Source organism: Bombus huntii, chromosome 8, assembly GCF_024542735.1.
Source record: "Bombus huntii isolate Logan2020A chromosome 8, iyBomHunt1.1, whole genome shotgun sequence".
Lineage (NCBI taxonomy): Eukaryota > Metazoa > Arthropoda > Insecta > Hymenoptera > Apidae > Bombus > Bombus huntii.
The window spans coordinates 9,802,703-9,821,758 of record NC_066245.1 but is presented as its reverse complement, the minus strand read 5'-3'; the positions used below and the strand labels follow the sequence as shown (position 1 = coordinate 9,821,758).

Genomic DNA, 19,056 nt, shown 5'->3' with positions numbered 1-19,056 from the left:
TTTCCCTCGGATTTTTAAAATTTCAGAACGATTTTTTCGATACGTTCAAACGATCTGAGACGATGGATTATGATCGTGATAACGTTATATACCGTTGCTGTTGGTTGCTCTTTGTTCGAGACCAACTGTATTATTTAGCATGTTGGGAAGAGAACGAAATACTATTTATGATTGTTCGTTGGTGATTTTTCTGTGTTATCGATTCACTTCCTGTGATTTTATAAAGTACGTTTAGTTCGTCGAGCTAATTGTCACGCTAATTGTTCATTGGGTTTCATTAAAATTGCCAAGGCGTCAAGCCTTCTACAAAGTCTGTCTGTCAGACCACCTTTATCAATTTCCTTATCGCATTCCAATGTATCTTAATGTACATTTATTTTTAGCTTCTTGCTCATTATCGAATCGATATTCGTTGCAACATTAGAATCATATGAAATTAAAATATTCACTAAGTATGTTAAATATATTTTCTCCGATCTTCATAATTTAGCTTAAAACCTCGCCAGGAAGTGTCAGAAATTTCAAAATCACCTACCTCACAAAATTAATAGCCATTTCTATCTGCTTATTACACCATACTCGCTCCGATTAGTGTCTTTTATTTTATAATCTCTATGAATCTCAATATTTTCTTTTTTACTAATTTTTTTTTACTAATAATTAAGTAACTACCTTATTTAAAACTGAATTTTTGATACAAAATTTTATTCTTACACCTTCCAAATTCCCAAGATTTTGCTTTATGAATTGTTTTCGCCTCTTTAGCATTAACGATTGTCAAATATTCTTTCGGCTATCTCTCAGATAAATTTCATTAGAATTAGCACATATAAATTCGAAATATTTCCTTCTCGGTCAATCTATTTTCCCATAAATGTTTCAAATCGTCATGGACAAGCATAGAACAAAGTTTGGCTCGACGTAGTCGATTATATAAGTTGGTAGCAGATATTTGATAGCAGATCGTTCTTTTTCACGATAAGCAATTATATCAATCATGTCTGTGAAGGACGTGACTATTCTGCGCGAGATTCGTAAATCGAACAGCGGAAATGGAGAATTCGCGAGGGTGTTTGCGGATGCGATAACGAGGGGCCGCAAAGTCAGATTGTCTGTCGCCTTCTGTGTGCTAGTAGCAACAAAACATCGAACCACTTTGTCGTCATCGTTGTCATAATTGTGAAACGAGCGAAATTTCCTCGCAAAGGCTATTTTGATCGCGAACCGATTCACCAGGATACCGGTTCTTTTCGCCACGCGCCGCGGAACCAATCGACATCTTCGTAAACACAGCGTGACTCGCTTAAAATTGTTGCGGGTCAGTAGCACGATCGCGTGCCACGCTATCGATACTGACTTTCCTTAAACTTTCAGATAACCGACGTTGATTAACGTTACACTGATACTGGTAAAAAAAAAGTGTAATCAGTAGCTGGTAATATTTCTGTTTTATTGCGACGAAAGCTACGTACGAGAAGTGAAAATGATTCAGAAGTGCGCAGAAAATAGAAATTTTGGCATGTGATAGAATTATATGGCGGATAAACGAAGAAACAGATGTCACATACCCAAATATCTCGTCGATGACATTTTCCATAGAATCAATTAATCTAACCGAAGAAACAAGTAATTGCTAATTGAATTGATCGAGCGAGTTATCAGAAGATACATCAACATCTGGAAGATCAGTTTACGTATCACTTTACTTCAACCTACAAGCTTCTCAGAAACTTCGACTGGCAACAGAAACGTTCCTAAAAATGCCGGACGTGGTGCGGTCATCGTGATTGGAATCCAGGTCGTATTCGTCGAATTACGCTACTGTAAACCGCAGCGTCGACATGGCTCAAGGTCGTACGCAACTTTCCAACATTGGAAGCTTTCGATTTCCTTCTTCCGCAAACTTCAACCACGATACGAAATGTTTAGAATTATTTGAAAAATTGCGTAAAAAGAGAAAGAACGTTTGAACTTCTCCGCGTATATAAAAAATGGAAAAGGAGAAAAGAAGAATAAGAAGATGAGAAGCAAAAATTGGCTACAATAGAAGAAAGGCGGAGAAGAATCGGATGAGAGCAAACGAATGCTCGCGCAGTGAGTAAGCCTGGTGCGCTTGCAGGTGCATGGACGTGCATTCCCAGCTGTGAGGGCGTAATATGCAGGTAGACGCGCGGAAATCGTAGATAACCAGTGAACGTGAGGTATCATCAAGGTCCGATAGATAGGAATATAGTTCGTTTAGGCAGGACAAAAAGAGTATCATCAGACGAGCTAATCGTGGGACACGCCGGCCTCTAACGATAACCTCGGCAGCCCAGAACCTGCCCTTGCAGGCTAATAAAACGGTATCTGTTTCAGATAAAGCCATGTATACCGAAGTTGCATGCACGATTCGCGTAATGTTGCAACGACGGCGATAATCGTGCGCCTTCCCCAAAGAATGTTCAGCCACGCGTCAGATAACAATTTCCTCGTCCTTGTCTAAAACACCGATATAAACGTTTAGTGTCGCGTGTTTTTCGATCTAACGGTCTATGACGCAGTTTCGTCATAGATATTTATTTGGTGCATTCGACGGAATTTCGCTAGCTGTCCTTGAATCGTGACAACGGTCTAACCACTAATACGAAACTTTCCTACGATGACTACGTGTTACACGTGTCCATTGTTTTACCGCGATAATGTGTTTTTACTCGACCTTCGATTCAACGATGACGAACAAATATTCAAGATCTGTTCAATAACAACAGGGAACATTTCCTTCGTATAATTTTCTAAGTTCTGTATTTTACAATGTTTACTCTATCAAACGGTATTGTAGTATTTTTTTCCCCACTATTTCGAAACGCACTATCTTAGAATGTTTTTGGTAATCGAATGTAGACGTGATTTTCGAGACCCGTTGAATAAAGCGGTTATTATTTATACGAATGCAAACTGCGTGTCACATACGTTGAACGAGGAAAGGTAAACTTTATCATGCACGATCGATAAGAGAGAAATGGCAACTTCGATACATTTACTCACCGAAATGGAAGATTCACGAAATGGAGCAGTCGGATTATTTTCAAAAGACGCTGAACTGTTTCGATTATCAACAGGTTGTGATGTCTAGAGGAAATCTCGAGTAGACGATGATTTAACGAAAGCACGCTCTCGAAGACTAATTTTGAAAATGTTGGTCGCGTCGGTGGCTAGCTTAATCTCGACGAGATTTATGGGCTGTGACGGAGGGGTTCGGGACACGTGGCTCCGCTTGTTTTCCACCAATCACAGCACGCTGCTTCGGGTCTCGCTACGTTTTACTTGGCCAATCCTGGTGTAACCTGCTCGCCGCCTCCGTCACCATTGGCAGATACCAGGCTGATGACTCCTGCGATTTTCACCAAGAAACCAAACAGAATCCCTGATCGCTAGCGGCGCGCGCCGCCTGTTATCAAACCAGTAAAAATTCGCTATCAGGGGATGATACCATCATCAAGGAATTCCTCTATATTTAATTAGTCGATGTGAGTATTTTTTCCGCTTACGTGATCTTCTACGCACTTTAACTGGCTCGTACGAGTTTTAAGCTACATACACACATACGCATATTGTCATCGAGAATTCCTTTTGGACAACGAATTGCAGTTACAATGTGTACGAAGTGTTTGCTCTTTACCGAAAATGGGGCCATACGTGTTGACTTTGTTTAAAGAGATTTATTAGGTTCTTGGGAATGATTAATGACGCTTGTTGATCTAGACAATTTCTCCTTCCATTTGCTTTATGCGCTTCTCGTTGATATTGCAAACTGATCGAAGAGAAGGCAATCACAGAATAAAGCTTTGACGTGCTTACGTAACGCAGTCCTCGAAGAATACACTTAGTCTGTTTCCAATTCGTTTATCGTTTCCATTCGTTATCGCGGATCAAACACAGGTGACGATCTATCTAAATACTATGAACACACCGTGGCTATCGACCACGAGTACAGGTAGTCCCACCAGGTCGCATTGTTTGTATGTACACACAACGGGCCGGTGTTTGCGACCATTGACTCATCAAGGCGAAAGGCATCGAAGGGATTCAGCGAAATATCAGGCAGGTTAGTCAGAACCGAGATGAATCACGTGATTTTTCGAAAGAACAGGTTCGTGCCTAGCAACCGTCCAATCCCGGGCGGTTCTTTTAAGGCCCAGAAACACAGGTTCTAACCCGAGGGACCCTTCTTCCGCCCTCCGAACCCTCCCGCGTCGCACGATCCCGTCAGGTTAACTCGAACGCGCTATGACGGACCTACCAACAGCAGGAAACGAACCCGATGACTCACCCGTCTCGCTCCGAGGAAACGAAACGACGAACCGGCGCGGCGCGGCGTGCATAGAAACTGGAACGCAACCAACTCTTACCGCACTTACGCGCATCGCATAATCTTGTTACCGCGCTTCTGTTCTCCAGCCACATACAGTCACGCGATAGTCCACCGAATTCACGTGCATCGATCTTCGTAGATAGGAATAGCGATAACACGTACATTTTTTTCTCTTACGTGCTTGTTAATTCGTTATCAGAAATGGTGAAAATAAAAATTTTTTTTTTTTTGAAGCGAAGGTTGATGTATTCTTGAGTTCGTTTTCGGGTTACGTAGTTTTCCTTATAGAGATTTTACGTAATTATTCTTCCTAATTGGTGTCTATACGAGTATTAACAAAAATAGATATAAATTCCAATTATTCTAAATTTTATAGGTACAAAGAAAGGTAAACTTCTTCTGATCTAAGTGGAGGTCGATCGACTTCTAAATTCATTTTGTTTTTCTTTCTGTGTAACGATTGCTTCGAATTAGTAGCAACATAGATATTAGTAAATATCGATCTAAATTTCAATTAATAATCGATCGATGTTAATTAAATTAAATTTTACCAAAGCGAAATAACTACCGCGGAAGTTACAAATAAAGATGAATTTTCGAGTACTTTAATCTCTTATTTCGCCCATGGCTAAGTGCAAGTAGCATGTCTTTCTCCGCGGAAACGGTCGTTTGTTTCTGCTCGAGAAAATGCTTTCAGATGGAGAGGAGTGCTTCGACCCCAGGAAGAAGTCGTTTTTCTTTGCTTAACAATCACATGTACGTTTCGACAAAGTGGGCCGGAAGCGACAGCGCGCCGAATAATTTCGCAGTAAGGTGTTTCTAATCGCCACGCAATCTCTTTTGTCGGCGTTTTCGTACAACATCTCGCGTAATCTCGATTAATCGAGGCAAAGGGAAGAAGCGGCCGGTCAGGAAACGAGATGACAATTTTTCACGCAGGATACAACCATTGGCTGCGATAAAACTGATAACGCGAACGTTTTTCACTAGACGATCTTTTTCGCCCGGAAACGAAGGGAAGACGAACGTAGCAGCGGTCGACACTTTGCTTAAATGGAAGCCAGAGAATTTACTCATTTATCAACCGTTATGGCCATCGTCGTAACGCGTGCCGCGATCTATTGTAGAAGCCATGAGAAATTTCGTCGTATTATGGTGCTCTCGCGTGCTACGCTAGCCTCAATCCTTTTAATGGCAACCCTCTATGATTTAAAACCCTCGCCGTCATCGGGAGTGGTTTGTGGACCTTGCTAAATGTTCTATCGGGTCTTGAATTTGTAGATTGTTTTTCACTTTCATATAATATTTGATTTATAAGGATATTATCTATCCACCCGTTTCAAAATTCGCCCTTGTTTTCAGTGTTAAAATCAGAGAAAATAACAAGAGAACGTCATCCATATTAATGTTTTTGAAGTTGAAATTTATATGTATCTAATGCAATGAAGAATACAGATATATTCTAATCTTGGAGAATTTTGCTGAAAATATTAGAATATGTTGTGCGAGGTCAGGTCCGCCTCCGTGCAACTCGTTGATCTATCTAACGATATAAAAAACTTTTAAAATCTAGCGATACATTTTTTCATTAGAAAGATAAACTCCTAAAACTCGTTGATATATTAACTCGTCCAATGGTATAAAGAACACCGTAGAACTCTGCTAGCAATTTCACATATGCTTTATCCTTGCAATGATTCAACGAACACCGAATTCTAGAAAATTCTATCAAAATAATCGAAACAGTATGACACGGAAAGTATTTAAAACTACGCAATAAATCATATTATTCTATGATTCCAGTCGATTGCGTGGAAAGAGTCGTGAGCACAGAGATCCATAAATCGCTGCGACAGCGTAGCGGCGCGACTCGCAGGCCGGACAGGCATAGAGAGCCAGACAGTCGCCAGGCAGACGGACACCAGACGGAGACGGTGAGAGCATTTTTTCCTTTTTTTCCACCTCTTTAAGGCAGGCCTTAATATTCTTATTGGGCATCGGCGGCGTCTCCATCCTCAGGAGCTTGTTTCTTTTTATTTTTCCAGACTCCGAGCCTACAGAGACCCGGTTTCGAAATTGTACTTTTTATTAATTACGCTCTCTAAACGAAGCAAACCTCACGTTGATGTTAACGAGATTTAACTATGAATTCTTTCATAAATAATTCAGTTTGGAATTTTTAATCAGGGATCCATGTTTATCTGGATAGTCGAACGATTGTATCGACGAAGTGACTGAACCAAGGTGTTGGAAATTTAGTTTCATTTCAAGTTAGAGGTTTCATTTTTCGTCTTGAAACGTCCAAGTGACAGTAGGATGATCGTTGATGCGTTTCGGACGGACAATCGAGGCGTCCAGACAAGGAACGGGGAACGGACGATTTTCAACGACGCAAAAGACGTGCCCACACCTCCCTTTTGTCCTTTTTCTCGGTCGACCTGCGCATTATTTTCTTCCACAAGCCTGGTCCCGGATCGGACGAATGCACCTGCAAGACGGAACAGGTCCCAACAGGTTCGGATCCCCCTGCTTCGACGCTTCTTACCTGTCCCCTACCCGTTGGTCTGATTTCAGGGGGTCCCTTATTTTTTCTTAAAACGGTACAGCGAAGTTCGTGTATTTCGATCTTTTGTTGGTATACAATTTTTGGTCTGCCCCGCATAATTTTCCAGACAGCGTTTGGGATTGGAGTTGTTGCGATTTTCATGTTATTTTCATATTTGAATAATCATAGATCAATAATAAGATAAACTTAGTTGTGATGTAAATATTTGACTATTGCGAAGAGTACTATATTTACGTTATAATGCGAATTCTTTGACTTATTTAAAAAAAAATTTGATAAATATTCTACAAAAGAATGAACATTGAATTAAGAACAATGGCTTTTTAACATGTCTTCTCTTTGAAATAAATTAGCTATATGCTTTAACCTTCACACTTTGTTCTACATTTCCGCTGCATTAATCGGACGTAACTCCAAGACAATGTTGCACCGTTTACGAAATCGCGCCAAGAAATAGTTTCCACGTTAGCAATCGATGTTAATCTCCCCCATAATCGCGAGTCATTTTCGTAACCGTGGTAGCTAACGATCCTCTGAAAACCTTGACTCACGAACGATAAACCGTGGAAAGAATCGACGATTTGACGTTCGGGCGCGTTCACCTTGAGTTCCCACGACCGGGAAAATCGACGACGAGGAAATCGAGAAGCTCTTCTGTCGCGACGGGTCCGGTAGCGGCGGAAGGTCGCTCAGATAAAGCTAATCTACAGATAACAGTGTAAATTTGCGGCCTCCAGAGTTATGGAGTTGGATCACCGCCAGACTCGGCCGCGTCGAATCCTCTCCGACCGACCTAGTCCAAAGAATATTCAACATATGCTATATGACCAAACCGCAGAAACAAGAAGATCGATGCAACCACGCGTGACCTATTGAAAAATCACGTCCGTGCTCTTGTCGTCGACAAATGTCCGAACAAGTGTTCGAACAAGTCGTTAGCAGAAAAATAACCCTGCACGGAACATCCGTCAACCAGCACAGCAGACCAGAGCATCCGAAGCTTTACACGCTTTCAATTTTTTTTTCTCTGCTCTCGAACATGCTGTGCTTCGCAGATCTGTTAGGGATCAACACACTTGTGTAAACGTGACCCGAAGATGACCATAGGGAAACAGGAGAGCACAGTGTCCGCTTGCAGAAGGAGAAGGACAGGCAGAGGTAGATTTTGGTAAAAGCGGAGGATTGCTCGAAGCAGGCAGTTTCACATCTGGCCTTGCCTTTTCTCCCTTCGTTTTCGTAGGACCTGTCCGTGAAAAGATCCACGTCGCGTCACGTAATAAATGGCATAGGGCCCCGAAAACTGGTCCCTCACCACGCCAACGCGACGCCCCTATCTTTATGGGATCTTCTTGTGAAGAGGGACAAAAAGGTTCCCTGCATCGAAGGAGACCCTGTTTCCTGGAATTCTTCCAGCTTTTCTGGGACTTTCAGGTTCTTTACTACGAATCGCGTTTGCGTCGAATCTCTTCTCGGGTCTTTTCCAAGATAGGGAAAAGTTTATTTTTGAAGGTTTTTTTTCAGTTAAGTCTGACAAACATCAGCGGTCAATCGTTAAACAAATCACAACAGGTGACGTTATGATGCTTTGTGGAAAAATAGAATAGCGTACGGAAATGGGAGAAGGATTTCTGGTTACGAACCATCTCTGGTTTTCTGTGGTCTTTTTCTCTTTGTGAACTTATGGCTACTCGTCTTTCCGGATGATTAATGAATTTGGGAAGGGCGTCTTCGCTGATGGATTTCAAGTTGATTTTTTACCACTCGAAATGGCTTCGAGTGCAACAAGAGAGGGGCAACGCAGCAACCGAGTGATTTCATCTCGATGCAATTTCACAATGCAAATGTTATCTTTCTTATCTTTTCATACTTGAAATTCCTCACATTGCTCTTTTTTTCCTGTCGCCTGCGTATATTCACTGATGGATTTTAAGTGTTGTTTTTTGTATAATCTTCTTATATTTCAACGTAGTTATGTGACATTCTCGACTCGATCTACTCACTTCTTCCTATTTCTCCACGTTCGAAATAAGAAGGGAAACGATGTTGGTTGTTACACCGAAAAAGAGACCATGATAGTCCCCTACAAACATATAAACTAGTAATCCTATGGATGTTGCGATTGTGTCTTAATGCGTCCATGTTCCAACGCCTGTTATTAAAATCATTCGTCTGAAATTGCTCTAAAATTGGTCGAGTTCTACGATTCTTCCATGTCTAAAATGGCAGAAATGAGAGACTGGCGGGGACCAGTTTCAGAGAAATTCCCGGTACGGTTCGCACGAGGGCAAAAATTAGGCTATTAGGAGGGTCCATCGGGTGGAGAGGACACGAAGTGAGACGGTCGCGTTCCCGGTAACCTTGGCGCGTCGCGATCAAAAGGAAAACAAGAGGGAGAAACGGAGCGTCGCGGGGGTAGAATTAGGGCAAGTTAGAACGGTGGTTAGCGTGGGAGGGTGAACGACTAATCACAGTAATTTCGTTATGGGAGCCACTATGGAACGGTGTCCGCCTCGCTGCTCCTCTGCACGGTGCATTTTAATAAACGTGAGAGAAGAGGGCACGGTCGATGAAGAAGGATCACGTGACGAAACAAAGAGTAGCAGAAAAGAGAGAGAAAGATACTGAATTTCTTTTCTTCGACAAGGTAGAAGACGAAGAAACGATCGCGCAAAGAATGGAAGAGAGAGAGAGAGAGAGCGAGGTAAGGGAGAATCGAGCCCTATGGTGTTGCCGTATGGGAAATCGCCCGCAGGCATGGTCAACGCGCGCATAATCGGTGGGCGTTGCACGGATTATTACGGGAAGCCAAAAAGTAATGATGAATTATTCTAACTTCGCGCAGCACCCGCAACAACCAAACCCTCCCTCGACACCCTTCGCTTCGAGGGGCGAGCAAAAGACGTTCCTTGACCCCGAATTGCAACGAGGGAGACGCAGGTATAAATGCATACTATGGAATCGTTTACCGTGCCTCTCTTCTTCTTGGTCTTTTCTCTCTCTGCGTCCACGTAGGGGGAAGTGGCACCCTCAGAAATTGCGGGTTTCAGATCTTACGATGATTCTTTGGATTTCTTCTTTTTGTACACTGTTCTCGTCGTTTTGTTGCTTCCTAGAAGATCTCTGGATTATACACGAGCCTGGTCACAATGACGGTGTTGCAGGATATAGGTAAATTTTGTGAGAGTCTAGGACTTTGATATTTATTGACAGTGTCGAATCAGAAGTCGGAACGAGACCGATTCCTTATCGTAATAGGCATTTTCTGTTGTATCAGTGCAAATATTGATAGTGGTTATCGCTTGTACTCTTCAGTGCGAGGGTAAACGAGCGTAGAAGTTTATCTATGTTAGAAGAGGCAGAAATCTCGCGAATGCAATATCAATATTACATAAACTATGTATAATCGTAACGTTGAGACAGATCGTTCACCGTTCGCCAGGGAGGGTGTGTCGATTATTTTTCTCTTTCGAATCTTTCGAGTCGTCGACCGAAGAAAATTGATAATCCCGGCTGGTGTCCGCGAGGCACGGAGCGCGGACGACGCGTTTCGCAGCGGAAAAAAGAGTCGACGGGCAAATAAAGTGCTCGTTAATCCAGGCCTGTGGTGAAAGAGCGAGCGAGACAGCTGGTAGAATCCTCTTTGGATGAAAGTATGTATTAGCGGAGAGAGAAGCGGCCATTTTTGTTTCTCCCGTCTGGACACGATGATGAATAATTAGAGAGCTACCCGGCTTCGTCTTTCTTTTTTCTTTTTTGTATTCCTCCCTCTTCTCGTTGCCACCCCCGCTGGGATTTGCGAGAGATACGGACTCGAAACCGAGAGCAGAAGCGGACTGCTGGCCGCCTGCAGGGCTGCGTGCACTCGTTATCTCGTTGTTTCGGGGCCCTGTTCGAGCGGGAAAAAAATGTGTACCGGGGAATTCGAGTGGCGAGGCCCGCGGGACACACCGGCGACCGCGATACAAGACACACGAGGAAACCTTATCGTGGGCAAACAAGCTCGACGGGCACATTATTTTCATGAAAGTACAACGACGACGACTCCGGGACGTTCTCTTCTGTCTTTTTTCTTTTTCTCTCCTATTTTCTCTCTCTCTTTCTTCTTCGTCTTCTTTTATTGAAATATTTATTTATGCAACCCAGAAATCCATTTATTGGAACAATATTTTAATCAGCGAGTGATTAACTGGATTCCCGTCCATTGAATTCATTTATCTGAGCTCTTATCAAATGATCAAATGATGAAGAGGAATATTAGAAACAATTATCTCTTTCTGATTGTAATAATTTTTCCCTTGCCGAGATTAAGGGAAATAATAAATAGAGAATATAAATATGTGCGCAGTAACACGAATTAAATACTTGACTTATTCGAAGAATCGGTATAAAATTGAGCCCCCAAAAACGTCATAAATATCGTTTCAGCTATTTCTCTTAACAATCTCTTAAATATTAGTTTGTCCGAAGAGCGTCTTTCTTACAACGCGCATCTTTATACAAACATAAAACCTAATCTGTCGAACGTTGTGATCTTTATCTTGACAGAACAAAATGGATCATACGTAATTCGATAAAATAATACAAAACGGAAAATGTTGTGCATCCATTACTTACTTATAAAACGATCGAAACTTTTCGGACGACCTAATACATCAACACGTTCATTTACGTTGTAACAATTTCTTTCTATCTTTCCTCTTTCTTTGATGTCTATGAACAACGATTCGCTAGATAGCAGTGGATTCCATCGGCAAAAGGGTTACGGATCAAATGCCGAGCGTGTGTCGCGCACACTCGATAACCTCGATCGCGAGGTGTATAAATATTTAACGCGGTCCCGTTAAACTCGCCTTCCCGATTCGTAAACCGACTCGTGTGTCGACGACTGATAAAGCCGCGTTTACGCGCCTTGATATAAATAGCTAGTGTAAACAGTTTCCATGAGATAGTCTTTTTTCGAAGATGCAACGAGAGAAAATGGGGAAAAAGATGGGAAAGAAGCGCGACGATAAACTGGAGCGCGACCTATATCCACAATAGCAACATAGATGCTACTGCACCGATGTTTCCTTATTATCGCCTCTCAGATAAACCTGTGAATCAGTATCGATGAATCGACTGCCTTCCGTTTTCTATTAATAGATTCCCAATGTTCTCGGATCATCTTCACCTTTTTCTTATGATTGCGGATCTGCGCAAATTCTTACGATTATTGTTTCGTAATGAGTATTTGCTATAAATAAATCGTCTTAAGCCACCTTACGCGTTATCAATAAAAATCACGAAAAGGGAATAACCGGTGTTAAACCGCGTGAATAACCGACTGCGAGATAAAATAAAGGAGATACCCTATACTGTAAATGTAATTAATTTCTCTTCCAACCGCGATTAACCATGCACTTGAGTATATTTAATCTTGTACCTTCCACTGATACCGCTACAACGATGTTGACAGCTTGAAGTTTCGTACTTTTTCGAACGATAAAACGAGGAAGAAAAGAAAGCTACCGTATAAATAAATACACAAACACTTTTAAAGCAGAAGCTTCGATCTTCCGATTGCATCTCTCTACAAACGCGTTACGATGCTTCTAATCGTATACAAATCTTCAGAGTACTGTAAGTTTATCAACTACAATAATAGCCTTGTGAAAATAAAATTTGTTGCGGCACGTCAGATAGAGAGCAATTCGAGTCATGTTATTGTTTTACCTCGGAGTATCAACATCGTTAGGACATATATGACGTAATAATAAATAAACTCCGGGCAAAACAATGTCGCCGCTACGTGCAACCGTCAAACGAAGATAAATTCGAATTTTCCGGCTCTCCCCTGACCAGTACAAATATACGACCATGTTCTCCAGAAGTCAGTCAGTCGTGCGAATCAATACCAGTTCATCAGTCTCGGTCTCGAGCGATCTTATTAGCGATCTGAACATAGTCTTTAGCAAATCAATTGTACCAAGCGTCTTAGCGAACATTCTCTGTATTTATTATTTTAAGATATATTTGATGGTTTTCAATATCGAGATATCTCGTCGTTTAAATAACAACTCAACCAACCATTCTCTACAAACGTATCAATTTCCATCCTAAAAGTATACTGAAGTTTCGGTGCAATCTTATCATAAAAATTGTGCGCAACGTAATAGATTAATTAATCGAAATACCTTAGAAATGGCAGGATCACGCGATCAAGGTTACAAGTTGCGATTTTCATCGGTGGTCGGCCACCAGCGGATCATTCTGGAATTGTGTCACCTGCGCCTCCGGTTGGTTCGCTTATGCGTCACGATTCGGTTGTTCCGTCATGCCTTCTCGAGGGGCCAACGTCTGATTGTGCAACACGGTCCCTATTTTATTTAAGAGGCTGGAGAGCATGCTTTCGCCAAACGAACGGCCGGTCCCTCTCTCCTCTAGTAGTCCCTCTTGTGCGTTGGCACTGAAAACCGTCGGGCTGAGGAACGCGAGGAAAGGGGGCAGGCAAGTGGCGACGAACAGGAAGGATAGGATAGTGAATCATACCTTGCTCCACCGACGACGACGTCAGAAGACACTGCGGTAATTTCTGCAGCGGTAACTCGACACGTTGCCCCAGTCCCTCGGTTTCGCAATTTTGTAAAACAGTGACGCGGGGGCGGGTATGAGCCATTCGGAATTTGTCACTGGAATCGAAGGCGGTCGAGAGGAAAAATCTATTATTCGCGTGTTTTATGATACGATGAAAGAGAACTTTTTGTTGGAGAACGATTTCCTCACTCGTGCACGTCCTTCGTTTCTTTTAATTAATTTCGCCCTTGGAAGATCGACGTAATAGTAAGATGTCAATATAATGGAAGGAGAAGCGATTAAGACGGCATTTTCTTTGTTGAAAATGTCTGTAAAAATATAATTTTTGAGCATTCGGATAGAAGATTGTTCGCATAAAAAGATATGCAAATTATGTGCACTGCTTTTGTTATTGGATTGACAGAAGATGCAATTTAAAACGGTTTATCAGCCGGTTTATCTGCGCAAATTCTTACGATTATTGTTTCGTAATGAGTATTTGCTATAAATAAATCGTCTTGATCCACCTTACGCGTTATCGATAAAAATCACGAAAAGAGAATAACCGATGTTAAACCGCGTGAGTAACCGCCTGTGAGATAAAATAAAGGGGATGCTCTTTAAATCCAATGAGTCTTAAGAAACGTAAAGAAGCAATTGCACTCTGAAACCAAACTCTATTGAAATTAATTGCCCGTTTTTCAAGAAATGAGATATTATTACTCCCGTATTCTAATACAAAAATCATAGTACGATTATACTAGATTATATGGAAAGAAAATTAGAATAAGAAACGTCGAAATTGAAGGTAATCAGCATAACGTCTAACGTCTCGGTCAACCTTCGTGTTTTTAAGTCAACTAACGGATGGCGATGCTTCTTATAAAGAAGAGGAGGCCAAAAGAGGGTCGCCAGCTTCCATCTGAATCATTCGGCGGTACTGTCGCGAAAAGATATTAATTTGCCTCTGGTTCGCTCGGAGAGCAGGCGTGCTTCGTGGAAAGGTACTTTCGGTTAGTTTACTACTCTTGCCGGAGTACACTCGAGCAACGGCTATCGGGGCAAAAAAACTTTATCCTCGCCACTGGCTTTGGCTTTCCGCGGGGGCCCCGTGCACCGATGAACACGATTAACCAATTAGCGATACCGTTCTCCTTGTTCTACGCGCGGCAACTTTATCGTCGTCGCTGTATTTTACGACGCGTTATTTGGGGAACCAGCTCTCGGAATTTCAGCCGACGAGCCGACCACCTTTTTGCAACTCTCTCGTCGCTGCTCGTAAGATGGAATGTCACTCGCCATAGTTTTCGATCTTACGTAAGCCTTTCTTCCATCTCTTCTCACAGGTCTTCATTCGGCGTCTTTCATCGTATCGTGTTTCTTGAATCCTTTAATCGACCACTACTAGCCATAAAAACTAACTAGCACCAAGAGTAAGATATGATTATTTGGATCAGAAGGACGTTTGACTCAAACTAGGTGTAACTGTCTTGTAAATTCGGCAAATTCGATTACGAACAATTTTTAAGCGACCTATGCCTGGAACCAGGTTACTCGTTGTTCGTGGCGTAATATGTACACAGTGAAATATATCGTATAAATATCATAATAAACGTCGTTTGATTATTCTGCATAAAGGTACAGATCGCATTTCAAAACGTTGGAGCTTAGACTGATTCAAAGAATGCCAGGAATCAGGTTTTCGGAAATTGCTATTCGCGCGTTAAAAAATATTCCCAGAATCCTCTAATCCTGCTCGAAGTATGTAGAAATTAAATATAGAATATAGAAAGTGTGCAGGCAAGGTCGAGATATCATCGACCTCGTGTCCCGGCCGAGAGACGATACCATTTAAATATTCGAGATTCTCTGACCAGTCCAGACCATCCAAAAAGGATTCGCCAATGTGAACGGACGATGAACGATCCGCTGCAGAACAGGCTATTAAACCATAAGGTGCAATTCGAGCAGGAGGCCGTGGAACAATGTGCACCGACTCGAACGTTCATCGACCCCCGCGATTAATCCGCATTCCGCGGACCGAATCCCGGCGAGTCCAGGATCGGCCGACGTCGATGACTCATACTCGTGATCGGTAGCGAATTCGTGCGGTACGTTGACCTAGACACCGGTCTGTTGACTCGACTATTTAACACGTGCGTCGATCAGAAACGAAACTTCGCGTCGACACACGGCAAGTTTAAAGAAAGGGAGGGAACTTTAAATGGGAATGGTGGAAAGAGAAACGAAGATGGAAACGAAGAAGTGGAGAAAAAAAGGGCGGTGACTAAGAGACGTGCACGTGGAGTAGCGCGATGCACCGTTAACGGGGTGGTTCTGGAAGGGGCTGGTAACCACCATCATCATCGTCGTAGCCACCAGCAAGGCCCCGATGAGTCATCCGACCGTTGGTATCGAAGAAACGACGGAAGGACCCAGGGACGCCTCCTTCGATGTCGGGCCCCTGCTGGCCAGATTAGCTAACCTCGTTGGAGCCACACACACTTCGCGCGTCGCCGCTAATTGTTTCGTGTACAGGTCGAGTCACGTGCTTCGCCGACTGTTGTTTCGACGCGTCGAGAATCGTTTGGTTACGATGCTTGTAAACAGTACCGAGAATCGAGCTGTTCATTCCTCGAAACACGGACGGCTATCGTGAATAGGTGAAACGAAAATTTTGTACAAAATATCTTGAAATTTATTATTATTCTTAGGTATATGCCTATGGATTAATTTATGAAAGTAAGTTAGGTGTTTCTTAAGGATTAAAACTTATCATGCGCTCGAGTAATCAAATTGAGAATGTTATAAACAACGAAGTCGAAGATAAATTGATTGCAACTTGTTTATCAAAAAAAAAAAAAAAAAAAATTATATGATTTGGAATCGGGATTAAGAGTTTCAGACGTTTATCCTGGAAATATGTGATTTCTAGATTGACAAAAGATTTTATAATTTAATATAATTGTCTAGGTTGGCCAATTTTTCAGACGCACGACTCAGTTCGTGTGAGTGCCATGATACCGAAGTAATTTATCGTTCGGAACTTGCTCAGCGAAGCTTGACGCGTCCACGTCACAATAATGCAGAGGGCATTTTAGGTAATCTCTGGATTAATCGTTTCACACTTAAACGGTGAAAGGATCAAATGGTCTTAAACATAACACAAATGACCCTATAATTGAGCATAAAACTTGCGTTAAAAACACATGAACTTCATAATCATAGTCGTCGATCACGCAATCAAAATTGATCGTGAAAATCTCTAATCTTGACTTTCTAAGCGACACAGGCGATAACGGGATAGGAGGAAACAAGCTGGGATACAGGAATAAATGGGATAAGGGAGGGCTAAGATGCGATCTGGTGAAATTAGAAAGTACCTCGAGGCCCGATAGCTCGATAAACGGTGGCCATTTTTGTTTCAGGTAGTTCGCTGCTACCCGGCGAACGCTAATGGCCGCGAAACATGACTCACTATGTTTACCGTTCTATTATCAAGTAATGGATTGTAGATCTATCACTTTCTATTTGAAGTCGATGCGTATCTAGATCCAGTGTACTTGGCTCGTGTTACGCGTTATCATTCTGAATACACATGATGCGATACGAGCAATAAAAATCTACAAGAACGAGAAAAAGAGGGAAAATAAGAGACGATAGAAATTCAGCAAATTTCGCGATCGTATCGTTCAAATAGCATAATACGTACATCCTTGTTCGCAAGCATTATATTGGGCTATTTGCTGCTCTCGTACACGCTTAAAACGGTTGATCATGCGTGTTCATGTTCGTACTCGTGTCTATACTATATGTGTTCGGTAATGTAACATAGTAGCTGCAAGTTTGTGAACGTTACAAGCAGAAACTATACGTATCGGCACCTATGATTTTTTCATCTAATTAACTAGAATTTAAACGAATTATATTGGAAACCAGGAGAAGTCTATTAAAGATCTGAATATCACTTGTGATATTACGTGTTAACATTAGAATTACCGATAGTTAACACGAAGCTATTTCTACCAAAACCAGTGAAAATGACCGGTCTTTAAAAAATACGCAATAATAGAATAATTCTATATTTATTGATTTATTACTTTCTTACAGAAGCAATTCCATGTTATGTAGTAGATTTTTCGTATTATTAATCCATCTGGGATCTCCAAAATGAGGGTTGACACGTTTATAAGATTGTAGAGCCAGTTATTCTGACTGGTGTGGTATTTCTAGCGTTGGCATCTAGCGATCTAGCGATCGATTCGGAATTTTCCTGATAACTGATATCATCATATCGAATGATAAGCAGTAACAATTTTAAAAACGTGTGGGAAGTTGTACAAAACGAGGAAACTGGTTAATTGAGGTTCGATAAACAGATTGCAGGATCCTTTTACACTTTGACAAGTACAAGTCATTTTGTCTGGTATTGGTATAAGTAGCCTTGATACAAAATTATTTTCAGTTTGAATACATAAAAAACAAAATAACATTCGTTATATTATTCTTTTAGTTATCGTTGCGAAAGTCATTACATCATTGCAGAAAAAAAGTATAACATGAAGTAGGAATTTTAAAATAAATTTGTAGAATCTGTCAATTTGACTGGTGTGGTAGTTTTAGTGTTAAACTTATACAACCAAAGAATCTCAAATATGACGAGTCTGAAATTGTTCGAATTAGTTGCCGGCAGAAGAAACTTTAATTTTATTATTTATAATTGCTTTAATAACAATTGCTCTAATATATATGTTGTTAATAATTCTCTGTATTTATCTTATTTCGCTGTGTCTATTTTAATACTTATAAATAGGGGTGTGTTTATCGAAAGCTTTCTTCTGCAGTCAGTATTGCGAAACGTTTTTACATACATATATGTATTCTCGCGAGGATTATTGAGAGGCAACAAATTCGCAACGATCGACGTCTGGAGGATTACGTAAATGGCGGACGACGACGATAGCGGGTCGAGGGAAAAATCGGGAAAAAGGAGGCCGCAGTCATTCAACAATGTCACCGCACGGCTGGCCGGGAAATAAATGAAATGCATTTCCATGGAGTGCATACTTCGATACTCGCGGACTATTAATATCGCTATGACAGCTTGACTAATGATCCTCAATACCGAAGCACGGCTTTGACATTACGAGATTAAAATCCTGCGGATGAAGAAAAAAATTGCCAGGCGTTGACAGAGAGAAACGCGAGAGGACGAGGAAGTTTTAGCACGCGACTTAATGCGATTACATTTTATGTCGATGTCATTTTGCATCCTCACGGATTCACAGAGATCCATATCTAGTTCGATCGATCAATCTTCGCTATTCGTTAATATTTCTTTGAATATTTATAGGCGACATAGAGCGAATAGCAACATTCCACGATAATTATAACACGTTGGTAACTGTTGCCGTAAAATTTCGTATTTTTCCAAGCTGCATACCGTTAACATAAAATCACATCCTTTTATAAGAAATAATAAGGATAAATAATAGGGATAAACATGTAAGAAACTGGTGTGAAACTCTGATCTTAGAAATTCTTCTTTAATAGCCCTGTTCTAATGTACTGTGAAAATTCATGT

General features: G+C 41.4%; 1 long non-coding RNA gene across 3 annotated transcripts in view; it reads left to right on the top strand.

Annotated features, from left to right (window-relative positions):
- The window catches only part of LOC126868346 (uncharacterized), a 107,360-nt gene that overhangs the window by 6,283 nt on the left and 82,021 nt on the right, over positions 1 to 19,056 (top strand). The window contains exons 2-4 of one of the 3 annotated variants that reach the window (XR_007690588.1): positions 3,102 to 3,509; positions 6,158 to 6,288; positions 6,400 to 7,156. This is a non-coding gene — a long non-coding RNA (uncharacterized LOC126868346). Of the gene's footprint in view, positions 1 to 3,101; positions 3,510 to 6,157; positions 6,289 to 6,399; positions 7,157 to 19,056 lie in introns of those variants that run through there. The other 2 variants (XR_007690587.1, XR_007690589.1) reach the window with 2 other exon arrangements.